We start from the raw sequence: 16998 nt of genomic DNA on the forward strand, positions 1-16998 counted from the left end.
TGAGCTGAAGTCAGATGCTTAACCAACTGAGCCCGTTTATCTGAGTTTTAATTAACAGCTGGGTGCTCTTTGGGACCCTAAAACAGCAAATTCCAACTCTGACCCCAATCACTATGTTGTATCTGTATTTGTTTTGGAAACATAACAGCTGGTACATAACATAAAACCAGGGAAGAGTCCATCCTTGGAATCTTTAGGAGTTGGAGGATTTTATGTCTACACATTTTGTGGCCATTTACCTTTTGTCCAGAGCCACTAAGGAATAGGAGTCTGGGAGGGCCAGGTTTCCTGCAGTGATTCTCAAATAGCATCATTCAGTCTTCAGTCTAACTCTGAAGTACCTCAGCCATGAAAAAAAGTGGCAAGTCTGATAGTTCCTCCCAGTGAATCCCAGAAGGCCCCAATGAAAGAGGCGTGGTAGAGCAAACAACTCATAGAGGAAGAAGATCCTCAGTAATAGTGAAGTGAAAGTTTGAAAGTTCTCTGGAGGGACCAGGCCCAGCTTTGTGTCGACACTTTGGGTTATACACTAGTTGAGGGACTCCCACTTCCTGTGGAAATTTTAACTAGGGAGGATCCTATTTTTCTTTTTTAATTTTTTTTAATGTTTTATTTATTTCCGAGAAAGAGAGAGGGAGACAGTGTGAGCAGGGAAGGGTCAGAGAAAGAGGGAGATACAGAATCTGAAACAGGCTCCAGGCTCTGAACTATCTGTCAGTGCAGAGCCTAATGCAGGGCTCGAACCCACGAACCATGAGATCATGACCTGAGCCGAAGTCGGACGCTTAATCGACTGAGTCACCCAGGCGCCCCCAGGATCCTATTTTTCTTAAATTTTTCTTGCCTTCTCTCCTTCTTCCATTGTCTCTATTGGATTTTCTAAAATTCTTATATTGATCTATGGCCAAACTGTACCCCAGGTACCTGTCAGCATTCTCCAGAGAAACAAAACCAATAGGATACACACACACACACACACACACACATACACTTCCTTTATTTTAAGGACTTGGCTTATGTGATTTGGGGGAATGGCTAGTCTGAAATCTGTAGGGCAGACAGGTAGGCTAAAAACTCAGGCAGGAGTTGATGCTGTAAAATTCAGTCCAAAATTTGTAGGGCAGGCTGGAGGACTAAAAACTCAAGCAGGATTTTAGGCTACATACTTGAGGCATAATTTTTTCTCCAGGAAGTCAGTATATGATCATGAGGTCTTCAACTGACTGGATGAGGCCTACTCACATTATCAAGGGTAATCTCCTTTACTTAGAGCCAACCAATTTTACATGTTAACCACATCTACAAAATCCCTTCACAGCAACGCCTACATTAGTTTTGTTTAATGTATTATAACGTATTGTGATTGATAAAACTGTATCTATTATGTGCCAAGTATAATGCTAGGCACTTCAGATGAACTATATATATAATTAACATACAGCATTATGTTAGTTTTAGGTGTACAACATAATGATTTGACAATTCTATCATTACTCACTGCTCACCACAATAAGTGTGGTCACCATCTGTCACCAAGCAATGTTGTTATAATACTGTTGACTATATTCCCTATGCTAGACTTTTCCTCTCTGTGACTAATTTATTTTATAAATGGAAGTTTGTACTTCTTTTTTTTTTTAATTTTTTTTTTATGTTTTATTTATTTCTAGGAGAGAGAGAGAGACAGCATGAGCAGGGGAGGGTCAGAGAGAGAGGGAGTCACAGACTGAAGCAGGCTCCAGGCTCTGAGCTGGCAGTCAGCACAGAGCCCGACGCGGGGCTCGAACCCGCAAACCGCGAGATCATGACCTAAGCGAAAGTCGAACGCTTAACCGACTAAGCCACCCTGGCGCCCCGGAAGTTTGTACTTCTTTATCCCCTTTATCTCTTTCACACACACACACCCCCCCATCTTCCCTCTGGCAACCACCAGTTTGTTCTCTGTATTTTAAGAGTCTGGCTTTGTTTGTTTGTTTGTTTGTTTGTTTGTCTCTTTGTTTCTTTGTTCATTTGTTCTGTGAACTATATCATTTAATGCTCACAACAGCCCCATGAGGTATTATTAATCTTTATTTCACAGGTGAAAAAAACTGAGGTTTAGAGCACTTAGACAATAAGCCATTGAGTCAGGACACAAACCTAAGCCTAACTTCTGACAAGTCCATGATTTCGGAAATCCTTTGGTCTTGAATAGATTTCCTGTGTTCATTCAGTCCCCAATTCTCTAGTGAAATCATGGCAACTACATCAAAGCTGAGAACCACGGTTTTGAGTGGGGCCACCACACTCACTGTGAACCTCATTTCTAACCTTCTATTTCCAAGACTGCATGAATTTCCAGAGAAATTAGCCAGATAAATTCCAACAGTGTGGTTAAGCAATCCAAGAGAGGCAGGTAAGAAGCCTAACCACTCACTCTGCCTTCCAAGACAACACCCACAGACTGAAGTTTCCACTCTCTGTGTTGGCTTGTCTAACATTTCCCTGATTCATAATCTGCTACAACATCGGGATTTTGCAGATGGACTCTCTTGACTCTAACATTTGAATCACTAAATCGTTCATTTGTCTTCGGAATCCTCTTCTCAATTTTCTAATTGTTTTGTCTTTTCATGATTATCTGAAGCTTATTGCCCTCATATTTTCTCCTTCATCATAAGCTCATTCAAAATCCCTCTTCTTAGGAAAAGAATATTTAAGAATTATTCACTCCAAAGTTATCTTTCCTAGTAGTGTTTATATTTGAGCAAAATCTTTATCTAAATAGCTACATTTCTGATCATGGACTATTAGCCAACAGTTGAGGGGATTTAATAGCTATGGAGACTTCCAGTTGTCCTTCTGAAGAATCCTTTATCGTGTATCTGCTTTGTTTATGTCTAGCCCTATTCAACAGAAACTCTCTTTGTGTTTAGGCCCTAACACTTTCCCGTATCTGTTTCAAAAGATAAACCTGAACACTGAGAGGATGATGAAATATCAATGTAAAATTTAGACTATGTGTATTTCCATCAATAAAACAAGTAAGAAAGAACAGTGAGTATTTCTGTAATCCTCACAGTAACTCCTGAAGATAGGTACTATTATTATTGTCATTTTCCAGAAAAAGAATTTAAGGGTCAGAGAGGTAGTGAGTGGTAGAGCCATGGTGAAAAGGAGAAACTGCTCACCCCAAAACCCAGGACTTAACAACTTCAGCTAAATATCCATTCCAAAGAAACAGGATGTAAAAGAATAGAGCATGAAAGCAACATAAATGAACTCTAGAGAGATTTATCAAAGTCAATTCTTAGGTACATCAAAATTCCAGTCTTACATCCCATTTTCTAATATTCACCTGATTTATTTATTTATTTTTATTTAAAAAAGGGTTTACTTTCTTTCAATAATCTCTACACCCACCATGGGGCTCAGACTCACAACCCCAAGATCAAGAGTCACACTCCCTACCAACTGAGCCACCCAAGTACTCCTGGTTACCTACTTTATTTATTTATTTATTTATTTTAATGTTTTATTTATTTTTGAGAGAGAGAGAGATAGAGACAGCATGTCAGAGAGAGAGGGAGACACAGAATCCAAAGACAGGCTCCAGGCTCTGAGCTAGCTGTCAGTGCAGAGCCCGACATGGGGCTCCAACCTACGAACTGTGAGATCATGGCCTGAGCCAAAGTCAGATGCTTAACTGTCTGAGCCATCCAGGTGCCCCAATACTTTAAATAAGATATATTTTGGGGCACCTGGGTGCCTCAGTCAGTTAACTGATGACTTCACTCAGGTTATGATCTCGTGGTTCACGAGTTCAAGTCCCGCGTCGGGCTCTGCGCTGACAGCTCAGAGCCTGGAACCTGCTTCAGATTCTGGGTCTCCCTCTCTCTCTGACCCTACCCTGCTCATGCCCTCTCTCTCTCTCAAAAATAAATAAGCATTAAAAAATTAATAAAATAAAATAACATAAGATATTTCTGCAAATTTGGAGGGATGGGAGGAGTTTTAAAAAATAGGACCAGTAAACCAATAGATTCTTTAAGGTAATACAAAAAAACTAAACCTTATTATATGGATTTTAAATTCACAAATTATAGTTAGGCAGTAGTTATCTTTCCCTTTTTTAAAAATTTTCTTTAATGTTTATTTATTTTTTGAGAGACAGAGACAGAGCATGAGCAGGGGAGGGTCAGAGAGAGAGGGAGACACAGAATCCAAAGCAGGCTTCAGGCTCTGAGCTGTCAGCACAGAGCCGACACGGGGCTCGAACCCATGAACTGGGAGATTGTGACCTGAGCTGAAGTCGGAGGCTTAACAAACTGAGCCACCCAAGCCCCTCATTATCTTTCCTTTCAACTTGAATGTCAAAAGGAAGTTGAGGATTATTTCAGAGTCATCTGGGGAATTCCTTTGCTCCTCAGAGAGCTCAATCCCTCCATTTCTGAGACCTATAAAATCCAATGTCTAATCAGGATTTGTGTTAATTCCCTGTGTCTTTGACTTCATGGTGATCTCTGTTTTTGGCTCATATTTTGAGGCTTGCTGTTTTTGTTCCTCTTTCATTAATACCTTCCCAGTACTCAGCCCTTGATGAAATTTGCTTCCACAACTTTCTGTGAATTTTAGTAGACTTCACTGAAGATGTGTGGGTGGGGTCATGTAGAGGGATCAACTCATAGAAAGCCACTACAATGGCTTTGCTCTCCTCTGCTTCCTTTCCCCTCTTTTTTTTTTTTTAATGTTTTTTTTATTTATTTCTAGGAGAGAGAGAGAGACAGCGTGAGCAGGGGAGGGTCAGAGAGAGAGGGAGTCACAGACTGAAGCAGGCGCCAGGCTCTGAGCTGGCAGTCAGCACAGAGCCCGACGCGGGGCTCGAACCCACGAACCGCGAGATCATGACCTAAGCGAAAGTCGGCCGCTTAACCAACTAAGCCACCCAGGTGCCCCTCCCCTCTTTCTTATCCATCCTAGTCCCTCTCAGAAGAAAAACATTCTTCACCTGGCTTTCTGCATAGTAATTTAGCAAACTTGCTGCATAACATGTCCTTAAGGTCTCACCCTTTATACCAGCATCTTTACCAAGTATTTCCTCCAGTAAATATTGTGCTCTCCCTTAGAGGAATTCTAGGACAGAGAGAGAGAGAGAGAGAGAGAGAGAGAGAAGTATATAGTCTATTATAGAAAAAGAAAGTTACTTTGCTATGAGGAAAATAATTTATTTTATGATTCTTTAACAAATGTGTCAAGTAATGGTAACAGCAAAATGTAAAAATCTGTCATCTAGAAAGTCATGTTAAATTTACACTCTTGGTGAACAGAAAGTTATTCTAAGTTAGTTGGTTTTAAAGCAAAGAGCCATTTTGGAAATTTTTTGTCTAGACCTTTACTTTACCTATGATTTAATGTTTCAGTGATCACTTCCATAATTAAACAACCAAAGAAAGTACACACAGTAAAATAGAGGCCAACATTCCAGTTTAGTAGAGAAGTTAAAACTACACCTACTTGTACCCATACTGATGCTGATCAGAACCTGTTATTCCAATGTAAACATTGCAACTACACAGGTTGTGTGAGACTTGAAGTTGGGCAAAGTTCAAAGGCTCTCAATTGCATGTACTCAAAAACTAAAGATAAGACTGTAACCATCCAGCCAAGACAGGAAGCCAAATGTTGTGGGTCACTGCAGATAACAAACTAGCAATGGCTTTAGGATTTCTACATAGCAGGGGGATGGGGCAGACAGCTTCCTAGGTGGGAAGGTAGGGTAAGGGAACAGATCTTAGAGCTGCATTTACATAGCACTTTCAAGAAACTGAGAAAATACTAATTGTCAATATCAATCACTATGGTGTTAATGAAGATTGCATGGACATGATGGCTCTTTTCCTTTTTCAAGGCTACCCTGGCTCTGGAGCCCAAAATGGTCCAGTTTGTTGGTTTGAAACTTGAAGCCATCTCAAAATTGATTCAGTCCCATAAGGTCCTTAAAATATACAATTCACTACTACTGAGCCTCAGATATTCTTGAAAAGGCATCTCACCCTGAGCTGGTCTTTGCCTCAACAAAAGACTGGCAGCAGGTATTAATGCATTAAAGAGAGGGGCAAAAATTAGAAGACACTAGGGACAGGAAATATAATCAATTCCATGCTAAAGGAAGTGTGACCATTTGTGTGTTATAACAAAGGACAGTTGTGGCACACATGGATGTTGTCTCCTATTTTAGGGCCAAACTCACAAGTGTACATGAACATGATCTGTATAATGTCCATAAAGTCTTGTTCTTATTTCCTCTTGGCTGTAAGGTAACAACACTTAGAATTGTAGAGTCATTTACTGACACCTACTGAGTCTGTTATGAACCACCTTCTCTTCCTGAGGCATTCATCCATCCTCAGAAACACATGCACATACACGCACACACACACACACATTCAAACTGACCTGTTCTAGCCCCTCTGTTATTGGAAATAAAACAATCCTGACAAGCTTCTCACCAGCTTTCACCTATATCTTCCTCCTCTGTCTCACAGTTTTGGGACAGTAGCCAGTGGTTGCACTTTTCTTAAGGTACAATTGGATGTAGAGAAGCTGATCATTTGTTCATTTCCCTATTTGCTTTTTGCTTCTTGAAATACAATTTTATGTTCTGGCAGCCTTCTGATTGCACTCCTCCTTCTGGTACACAGAGGCACTGCAGACAATACCAAATTACCCATAATCAACTGTCAATTTATATTTGTCAAAAAATATTTCACATAAAATTGAAAGGTTAACCACAACTTAGGGGGAAAAGAGTTAATGTTCTCCGTACGTCACTTATGAATTGATATGGGAAGACACTAACAAGCCAATAAAAAAATTGACAAAGATTGCAAACAAGTAGTTCACAGAGGTTGTACAGATAGTATTTGCAAAAGCCAGGATTTTAACCCATGTCTATTCAATTGCACAGAAGGAGGAATATTTGAAAAAGATGTCGGTTAAGAATTAGAACATTTAAGCTATGTGGTCAGAATACATTTACTGACTTTTTTATTGGTATTTTAAATATTATTTAATATAATTGTTTAATAGTGGAGGTGAAAAAAAGAGCAAGAATTCAGTCCTGGTTGAAGTCCCATTTGAAGAGGTGTTTATGGAAGCCAGAGAAGAGCCACAGGAGGCAGCATCAGAAGTAAAGTCCAGAGAGGGGCGCCTGGGTGGCTTAGTTGGTTAAGCGTCCGACTTTCACTTGGGTCATGATCTCACAGTTCGTGGGTTCGAGCCCCATGTCGGGCTCTGTGCTGACTGCCAGTTCAGAGCCTGGAGCCTGTTTCAGTCTGTGACTCCTTCTCTCTCTGACCCTCCCCTGCTCATGCTGTCTCTCTCCTAAAAAAATAAATTAAAAAAAAAAAAAGAAGTGAAGTCCAGAGAGAAATTGAATTTTTTTTCTGAGATCCTCTAAGCATAACTTTTTAACATGTGTAGTGTTTAACATGAGTAGTGTAGCTATTATATAGGACAGTTCCATACACCCCAATGTTTTGGTCGCTATAATTATTTTAGTGTCTCAAAGATTGGTTTAATCACAGAGATTATATTTTTAAAAGATGACTACAACAATATCGTCCAGTCTGCATGTACTTCTAGAACCATACCAGTCCCCCGTTAGGAGGTGAAATCTATGTCTCTTTTCCTTTTGGGTAGGCTTTTGTGACTGCCTTGACTAGTGAAGTACTGTATAAACCACACCTTGTTCTCTTGGGGCTCTCAGTCTTGGAACTTAGCCATCAGTCTGTGTCAAGAGGCCCAAGAAGTCACAGACAGCTCACATGGAGATGGACCAAGCTCCTAGCCAACACCAAGCTTCAACTTACCAATCATGTGAATGAGCCATCTTGAATGGATCCTTCCAGCCCCAGTTGAGCTACTTTAGCTGTTGCCAAATGGAGCAGAAATAAGCCTTCTGAACTGAGTTTTGCCCAAATTGCAAATTCATGAGCAAAATAAATGATTTCTATTTTTTTAAGCCTCTATGTTTTGAGGTAGATAATTATAGGCCAGTTGATAAATGGAATGGGTAGAATAAATGATCAGAGATTACAGTGTGCCTATCATAATATCATATTTATTTCATTTACTCAATTTATTTCATACCAAGTTCTGCTCTTCGTGCTGTATCCTCAACATGTCCCTTTTCTGCCTTCATGAAATGTTTGTGGTAGAAAGGGCAGACAGACTATAAGCAAGTAAACAAATTTATAACTGCTAGGAGGTAATAGATGCTATGGTGATGATGCAGGATATGAGGAATAAAGAGTGATGGAGTGTTTTATTTTTTTTTTAAGTTTTTTTTTTTCTAGGAGAGAGAGAGAGAGAGACAGCGTGAGCAGGGGAGGGTGAGAGAGAGAGGGAGTCACAGACTGAAACAGGCTCCAGGCTCTGAGCTGGCAGTCAGCACAGAGCCCGACGCGGGGCTCGAACCCACAAACCGCGAGATCATGACCTAAGCGAAAGTCGGACGCTTAACCGACTAAGCCACCCAGGCGCCCCTGGAGTGTTTTAATTTAGATGGAGTGGTTAGGAAATGCCTTTCTGTAAAAAAAACAAAAAAGACAATTGAATAGAAAGCTGAAAGAAGTAATGCAGCATACCAAAGGAACTTCTAGGGGATGCACAATCAAGGCAGAGGGAATAGTTAGTGCCAAGCTAAGATGGGAGTGGCTTAGAGGCTGGCAAATTGTTGTAGAATAAGAAAGGGATGGAAGGAGCTGAGAAGAAGTCATAGAAACATGGGGTGGGGGTGGTGGGCAGAGCATATAGTGCTGCATATACTGTAGTCAGGACTTTGGCCATTGAAAGAGTTTGAGGACAAAAGTGACATAGTCCTTTTTCATCTCTTCTTTCTTTCTTTCTTTCTTTCTTTCTTTCTTTCTTTCTTTCTTTCTTTCTCTCTCTCTCTCTCTCTCTCTCTTAAATCACAATAAATACACCTTTAATCCCCATCTCCTATTTCTACCATCTTCCCACTGACCTCCCATCTAGTAGCCATCAGTTTGTTCTCTATAGTTAAGAGTCCATTTCTTGGTTTGTCTCTCTCTCTCTTTTTTTCCATTTACTTGTTTGTTTTCTTTCTTAAATTCCACATGATTGAAGTCATATGGTATCTGTCATTCTCTGACTGACTTATTTCACTTAGCATTATATTCTCTAACTGTACTCATCTCATTGCAAATTGGCAAGATTTCATTCTTTATTTATGGCTGAATAGTTTTCCATTGTGCATTGTGTGTATATACATATATATATATTTTTATATATATCACCTCTTCTTTATCCATTTATCTATCGATAGACACTTGGGCTGCTTCCATAATTTGGCTATTGTGAATAATGCCGCAATAAACACAAAGTGCATGTATCCCTTCGAATTAATGTTTTTGCCTTTTTTGGGTAAATACCCAGTAGTGTGATTCCTGGATCACAGAGTAGCTCTATTTTTAATTTTTTGAGGAACTTCCATACTGTTTTTCACAGTGGCTGTACCAATTCGCATTCCTACCAACAGTGCATGAGGGTTCTTTTTCTCTACATCCTCACCAACACTTGTTTCTTGTATTTTTCATTTTACCCATTCTGACAGGTGTGAGGTGATATCTCATTGTAGTTTTGGTTTGCATTTCCCTGATGATGAGTGATGTTGAGCATCTTTTCATGTGCCTGTTGGCAACATATTCTGACATGCATACATATTATTATTTTTTTAAGTTTATTTATTTTGAGAAAGAGTGTGTGCACTAGCGAGAGAAGCGGAGGGGCGGAGAGAAGGAGACAATGAATTCCAAGCATGCTCTGTGCTGTCATTGCCTTAAGTGGGGCTCAATCTTATGAACTGTGAGATCATGACCTAAACTCAAACCAAGAGTTGTATGCTTAGTCGATTAAGCCAGCCAGGCGCACCCTGACTTATATTTTTTAAAAAATCAGTCTGCAGAATAGATTGTAGGAATACAAAGTTCAAAGCAGAGAAACCTATTAAGAGGTTAATACAATATTCCATGTAATAGATAATGGTAGCTTGGACCAGGACATGAGAAGTAGTTGTATATTTTGCATACATATATTTAAAGTACAGCCAGGTACTTTATGGATGTGGAACTTGAGTAGAAGAGTGGCATCAAGTATGACTCTAAGGTTTTTGGTGTTATTTGCTCTATAGCAAGTTCATCTTATACTCTTGTCTTATTTCCTCCATCAGAGCTCCTAGAGTAGTTCTATGTATTCATAAACTCTTCTAATGGCTATGATGTGCCCTTCAAGTGCCCTTCAAGACACTGTGCCTTTAAGCACAGCTCTCTTGAGATGCTGACCGCACACAAAAATGTAGGAATGACTCAGAGCGTTATGACCATCACTTTGAAGTTGTCTGTAACAGATATAATTACACCTTTTTTGTTTGTAATATTTCCTTGAAGAAGTTGACCTGAGAAACAGGAAGAATCCAGAAACTGGCTTTACTGTCATGTGCTATGGGGAGAATCAGCCACAATAATTTATAATGTTTCTCCCAAAGTACTTGGTCAGCTTTCATTGGGTCCTCCTTATACGCCCAAAATAACTGAAGGAGGAAACAAATATTATTAGTGTCATTTAACAAGTGGAATCTGAAAAGGATTTATGGAGCTAGCCATTAACCATCTATTTTTAGCCTTGAAGAACAGGCAAAATAAGACTATCACTTTTGATGATTCCAGGAATGATATAGACATATACTTTTTTTTTTCCATGTTTCATGCATTTATTAATTAATTTATTTATTTTTACAAATAGTTTATTGTCAAATTAGTTTCCACATAACACTCAGTGCTCATCCCCACAAGTGTCCTCCTCCATGCCCATCCCCCCTCCCCCCCACATCCATCAGTCCTCAGTTTTTGTGATGTAGACATATACTTTTAATGCCCAGGTAGCTTTCTTACCACCTACCACACTCCTAGCCAGATGCCTCTTTGCCTTTATTTCATACTTCCCTCAATCTTGTAGCAATAATTGATTTTTTAGGCAAGCAGGACAGATGATAACTGCCCTTAAAGCAGCACTTCTAAAGTTTAGCAATTCCTAGACGTTTCTAACTTTTTCTTAATGACATATAATAAACCCAGTCTTCAGAAAATCATCTAAATATTACTGAATCATTTAAATATCTTGCCTTTCATGTGTTAACTAACCATCTAATAAAGCAGTACTGGACTTCCCAGATTTCTCCTGAGACTGCCTTCTTCAGGCACCAAGAGCTTCCCTCCTAATTCTAAAACTACGGGCTTCATCTGGTGAACAAGATTATGTCTCTTAGTTAATACGGACCAGAGTTTTGTAAGTCCTCTTCTTTTGGAATTTTGTGATGCTCCAGGTTCAGAAGATGATAAACACTTTATGGGCTGCAGTTTCACCTTTATTTTTAAACAAAATTAATTGTAGTTAGTCTAAGCCAAAGAATGTTTACATGTTAGTCAAACAAAAAGACATTATAGAATATGTTCCAAAGTCAAGTATACAAGCTTATGAATATTTAGAGTCCCTTTTTCAGCACAATCTTTTAGAATTTATTTATTTATTTATTTAGAAAGAGAATGAGCATGCAAATGGGGGAAGGGCAGAGAGAGAAAGGAAGAAAGAGAATCCCAAGGAGGCTCCATACTATCAGCACAAAGACTGACAGAGGGCTCAATCCCATGAACTGTGAGATCATAACCTGAGTCCAAATCAAGAGTCTGGCATTTAACTAAGTGAGCCACCCAGGTGTCCCTTTTAGCATGGTTTTAAGGCAGGCTCATATCCGAAAATTACTGATGATAGCCACCTGTGTTCTGCTATGATTGGCTGTGGCATCCATTTCTTCTTTTGTAAAATGAGGGTAGTAATACTGTCTACTAGAGCACTTTTGAGATTAAATGAGATACTGTAATAAACACTCAGCATAGGCTTTGACACACTGTAGGTTCTCAATAGATGCTTGCTATTTCTATTACATAGAAATCCTACAGCCCCCTCTTTTATCCCCACTCACTAATATCCTAGGCAAGACTGAGTCATTGAGATGATTCCAGCAGAGCAGTCCAACAAGAGGGGCTCAGACACTTCACGTCCTGTGATCTTTGGTGCGTATGAAGTTTCCGTAAGTACCTCCCTTTGACTCAGCAAGAGGGCCCCTTACCTGGGTTCTTGCCACAGCTCTGCCCTTTATAATACCCTGTAGATCACAAAACACATAGAAAAGTAAACTTACTAAAGAATGCATGGGTATGGCTGCCTCTGTCACGTAGGATTTGACATGCAGTTCTGACCAGAAACCCTAAGTTTTATGCCTTGGTAATCAACACCTTCCAGGCCCCAGGGAAATGCTTTTCCACTCTTCTTGTGCTGTGTGCTTGAAACAAAAGGCAACTGTATCTGAATGTAATGGAAGTTTTGGGTTTGGGCTGCTGTTGACATTTGAAACAGACACTCTTTGGAGTGCAGGAGGATTTGAGTAATGGAAACTTTTTTAGGAAAGAGGAAGAAAACAAATTAATTTGTCAAATCCATTCTGTGATTACGTGACCCCTCCCCCCCTCAGATTCTGGTATATTCTGGTATAACAAAGTTTTATGTCTGAATAGAGCCCAAATTCCATTTTCTTGTTTACCTTTTTGTTCCAGTTCCTGGTTCCAGAAGTATTCATTATGTTAAAGCAGTAGATTTAATTTAGACAAGACATGAGATGCTATAGAAGAGTAAAGTAAGGGGCATCTGGGTGGCTCAGTCAATTAAACGTCCAGCTTCGGCTCAGGTCATGATCTCACGGTTCGTGGGTTCGAGCCCTATGTCGGGCTCTGTGCTGCCAGCTCAGAGCCTGGAGCCCGCTTCAGATTCTGTGTCTCCCTCTCTCTCTGACCCTCCCCTGCTCACACTGTCTCTCTCTCTCTTAGAAATAAATAAAAACAAAAACAAAAATTAAAAAAAAAAGTAAAGTGAAAGAATAGCAAGTGTTCAAATAAAAGGCAAATCAGAGTCTTTGGAAGAAAAATGAATTTTGAATTTGTGCTATTTATATGATATACAGTATTGCTTGCTTTTAGTAATAATATAGATATTAAAAACTCAAACAGGACAAACTGGACTTTAAATTAAAGACAATCACAAGAGATGAAGAAGGGCACTACATAATAATTACAGGGTCCATCCATCAGGAAGAACTAACAATCATAAATGTCTACACACCGAATATGGGAGCACCTAAATATTTACAACAATTAACCACAAACAGAAACAAGCTTATAGATAAGAATGTGCTAATAGCAGGGGACTTTAATACTCCGCTTACAGCAATGGATAGGTCAACCAGACAGAAAATCACTAAAGAAATAATGGACTTGAAAGACACATTGGACCAGATGGATCTGACGGATATATTTAGAACTTTACATCCTGAGGCCAGGGAATTTACTTTCTTCTCAAGTGCGCATGGCACATTCTCCAAGATAGATCACATACTGGGACATAAAGCAGCCCTCAATAAATATAAAAGAATAGAGATCATACCATGCACACTGTCAGATCACAATGCTTTGAAACTTGAAATCAATTACAGGAAGAAGTCTGGAAAACCGCCAAAAACATGGAGGTTAAAGAACACCCTTCTAAAGAATGAATGGGCCAATCAGGCAATTAGAGAGGAAATTAAAAAATATATGGAAACAAATGAAAATGAAAACACAACAATTCAAAATCTATGGGATGCGGCCAAGGCAGTCCTAAGAGGAAAGTACATTGCTCTCCAGGCCTATTTCAAGAGATTAGAAAAAGCACAAGTCCAAAATCTAACAGCTCACCTAAAGGAGCTAGAGGCAGAGCAACAAGAACGCCCTAAACCCAGTAGAAGAAGAGAAATAGTAAAAATTAGAGCAGAAATAAACAACATAGAGACCAAAGAAACAATTGAACAGATCAATGAAACCAAGAGTTGGTTTTTTGAAAAAGTAAACAAAATTGACAAACCTCTAGCCAGGCTTATCAAAAAGAAAAGAGAGAGCACCCAAATAGACAAAATTATGAATGAAAATGGACTTATTACAACCAACCCCTCAGAAATACAAGCAATTATCAGGGAATACTATGAAAAATTATATGCCAACAAATTGGACAACTTAGAAGAAATGGACAAATTCCTAAACACACACTCACTACCAAAATTCACACGGGAAGAAATAGAAAACCTGAACAGACCCATAACGAGTGAAGAAATCGAATCAGTGATCAAAAATCTCCCAACAAATAAGAGCCCTGGACCTGATGGTTTCCCTGGGGAATTCTACCAGACATTTAAAACAGAATTAATCCCAATTCTTCTCAAGCTATTCCAAAAAATAGAAGTCGAAGGAAAACTCCCGGACTCATTTTATGAAGCCAGCATCACTCTGATTCCCAAGCCAGACAGAGATCCAACAAAAAAAGAGAACTATAGGCCAATATCCTTGATGAATACGGATGCAAAAATTCTCAACAAGATCCTTGCAAATCGAATCCAGCAGCATATCAAAAGAATCATCCACCAAGATCAAGTGGGATTCATTCCTGGGTTACAGGGCTGGTTCAACATTCGCAAATCAATCAATGTGATCCATCATATCAATAAAAGAAAAGATAAAAACCATATGATCCTGTCAATAGATGCAGAAAAAGCATTTGACAAAATACAGCATCCCTTCTTAATAAAGACTCTCGAGAAAGTTGGGATAGAAGGAACCTACTTAAACATCATCAAAGCCATCTATGAGAAGCCTTCAGCTAACATCATCCTCAACGGGGAAAAACTGAGAGCTTTCCCCCTGAGATCAGGAACACGACAGGGATGTCCACTCTCACCACTGTTGTTTAACATAGTGCTGGAAGTCCTAGCATCAGCCATCAGACAACAAAAGGAAATCAAAGGCATCAGAATTGGCAAAGAGGAAGTCAAACTTTCACTCTTCGCAGATGACATGATACTCTACATAGAAAACCCGACAGACTCCACCAGAAGCCTACTAGAACTGATCCAAGAATTCAGCCAAGTTGCAGGGTACAAAATCAACGTACAGAAATCGGTTGCATTTTTATACACCAATAATGAAGCAACAGAAAGAGAAATCAAGAAACTGATCCCATTCACAATTGCACAAAAAACCATAAAATACCTCGGAATAAACCTAACCAAGGATACAAGAGATCTGTATGATGAAAACTATAGAAAACTTATGAAGGAAATTGAAGAAGACACAAAGAAATGGAAAAACATTCCATGCTCATGGATAGGAAGAATAAATATAGTTAAGATGTCATTACTACCTAAAGCACTCTACACATTCAATGCAATTCCAATCAAAATTGCACCAGCATACTTCTCAAAACTAGAACAAACTATCCAAAAATTTGTATGGAACCACAAAAGACCCCGAATAGCCAAAGTAATACTGAAAAATAAAACCAAAACGGGAGGTATCACCATCCCAGACTTCAGCCTCTACTACAAAGCTGTCATCCTCAAGACAGTATGGTATTGGCACAAAAACAGACACATAGACCAATGGAACAGAATTGAGAACTCAGAAGTGGACCCAAAAGTATACAGCCAACTGATCTTTGACAAAGCAGGAAAGAATATCCAATGGAAAAAAGACAGCCTTTTTAACAGATGGTGTTGGGAGAACTGGACAGCAACATGCAGAAGAATGAAACTAGATCATTTTCTCACACCATGCACAAAAATCAACTCAAAATGGATAAAGGACCTGAACGTGAGACAGGAAACTATCAACACCCTAGAGGAGAAAGCAGGAAACAACCTCCTTGACCTCCACCGCAGCAACTTCTTACTTGACACATCCCCAAAAGCAAGGGAATCAAGAGCAAAAATAAACTGTTGGGACCTCATCAAGATTAAAAGCTTCTGCACAGCCAAGGAAACAACCCAGAAAATTAATAGGCAACCAACGGAATGGGAAAAGATAGTTGCAAATGACATATCAGATAAAGGGTTAATATCCAGAATCTATAAGGAACTCACCAAACTACACGCCCGAAAAACAAACAACCCAGTGAAGAAATGGGCAGAAGACATGAACAGACACTTCTCCAAAGAGGACATCCAGATGGCCAACAGACACATGAAACGATGCTCAGCATCCCTCCTCATCAGGGAAATACAAATCAAAACCACACTGAGATACCACCTCACGCCAGTCAGAGTGGCTAAAATGAGCAAATCAGAGAACTCTAGATGCTGGCGAGGATGTGGAGAAACGGGCACCCTCCTACACTGTTGGTGGGAATGTAAACTGGTACAGCCCCTCTGGAAAACAGTGTGGAGGTTCCTCAGGAAACTAACAATAGAACTCCCCTATGACCCAGCAATAGCACTGCTAGGAATTTACCCAAGGGATACAGAAATGCTGAGGCATAGGAGCACGTGTACCCCAATGTTCATAGCAGCACTCTCCACAATAGCTAAAACATGGAAAGAGCCTAAGTGTCCATCAACAGATGAATGGATCAAGAAGATGTGGTTTATCTATACCATGGAATACTACATGGCATTGAGAAACAATGAAATCTGGCCATGTGTAGCAACATGGATGGACCTTGAGGGTGTTATGCTGAGCGAAATAAGTCAGGCAGAGAAGGTCAAATATCATATGTTTGCACGTATAGGAGGATGTGGAGGAACTTGACGGAGGAACAAGGGGGAGAAGAAGGGCGGAAATGGTGGGGGAAAGGGAGAGAGGCAAACCATGAGAGACTCTTGAATGCTGAAAAAACTGAGGACTGATGGATGTGGCGGGGAGGGGGGGATGGGCATGGAGGAGGGCACTTTGGGGATGAGCACTGAGTGTTATGTGGAAACTAATTTGACAATAAACTATTTGTAAAAAAAAAAAGAAAGAAAGAAAAGAAAAAAAAACTCAAACAGATCTAATTCTTTCTTTTTAATTTTTTTTTGTTTTATTT

This window comes from Hyaena hyaena, unplaced genomic scaffold (assembly GCF_003009895.1).
Source record: "Hyaena hyaena isolate Hyena2069 unplaced genomic scaffold, ASM300989v1 scaffold_111, whole genome shotgun sequence".
Taxonomy (NCBI): domain Eukaryota; kingdom Metazoa; phylum Chordata; class Mammalia; order Carnivora; family Hyaenidae; genus Hyaena; species Hyaena hyaena.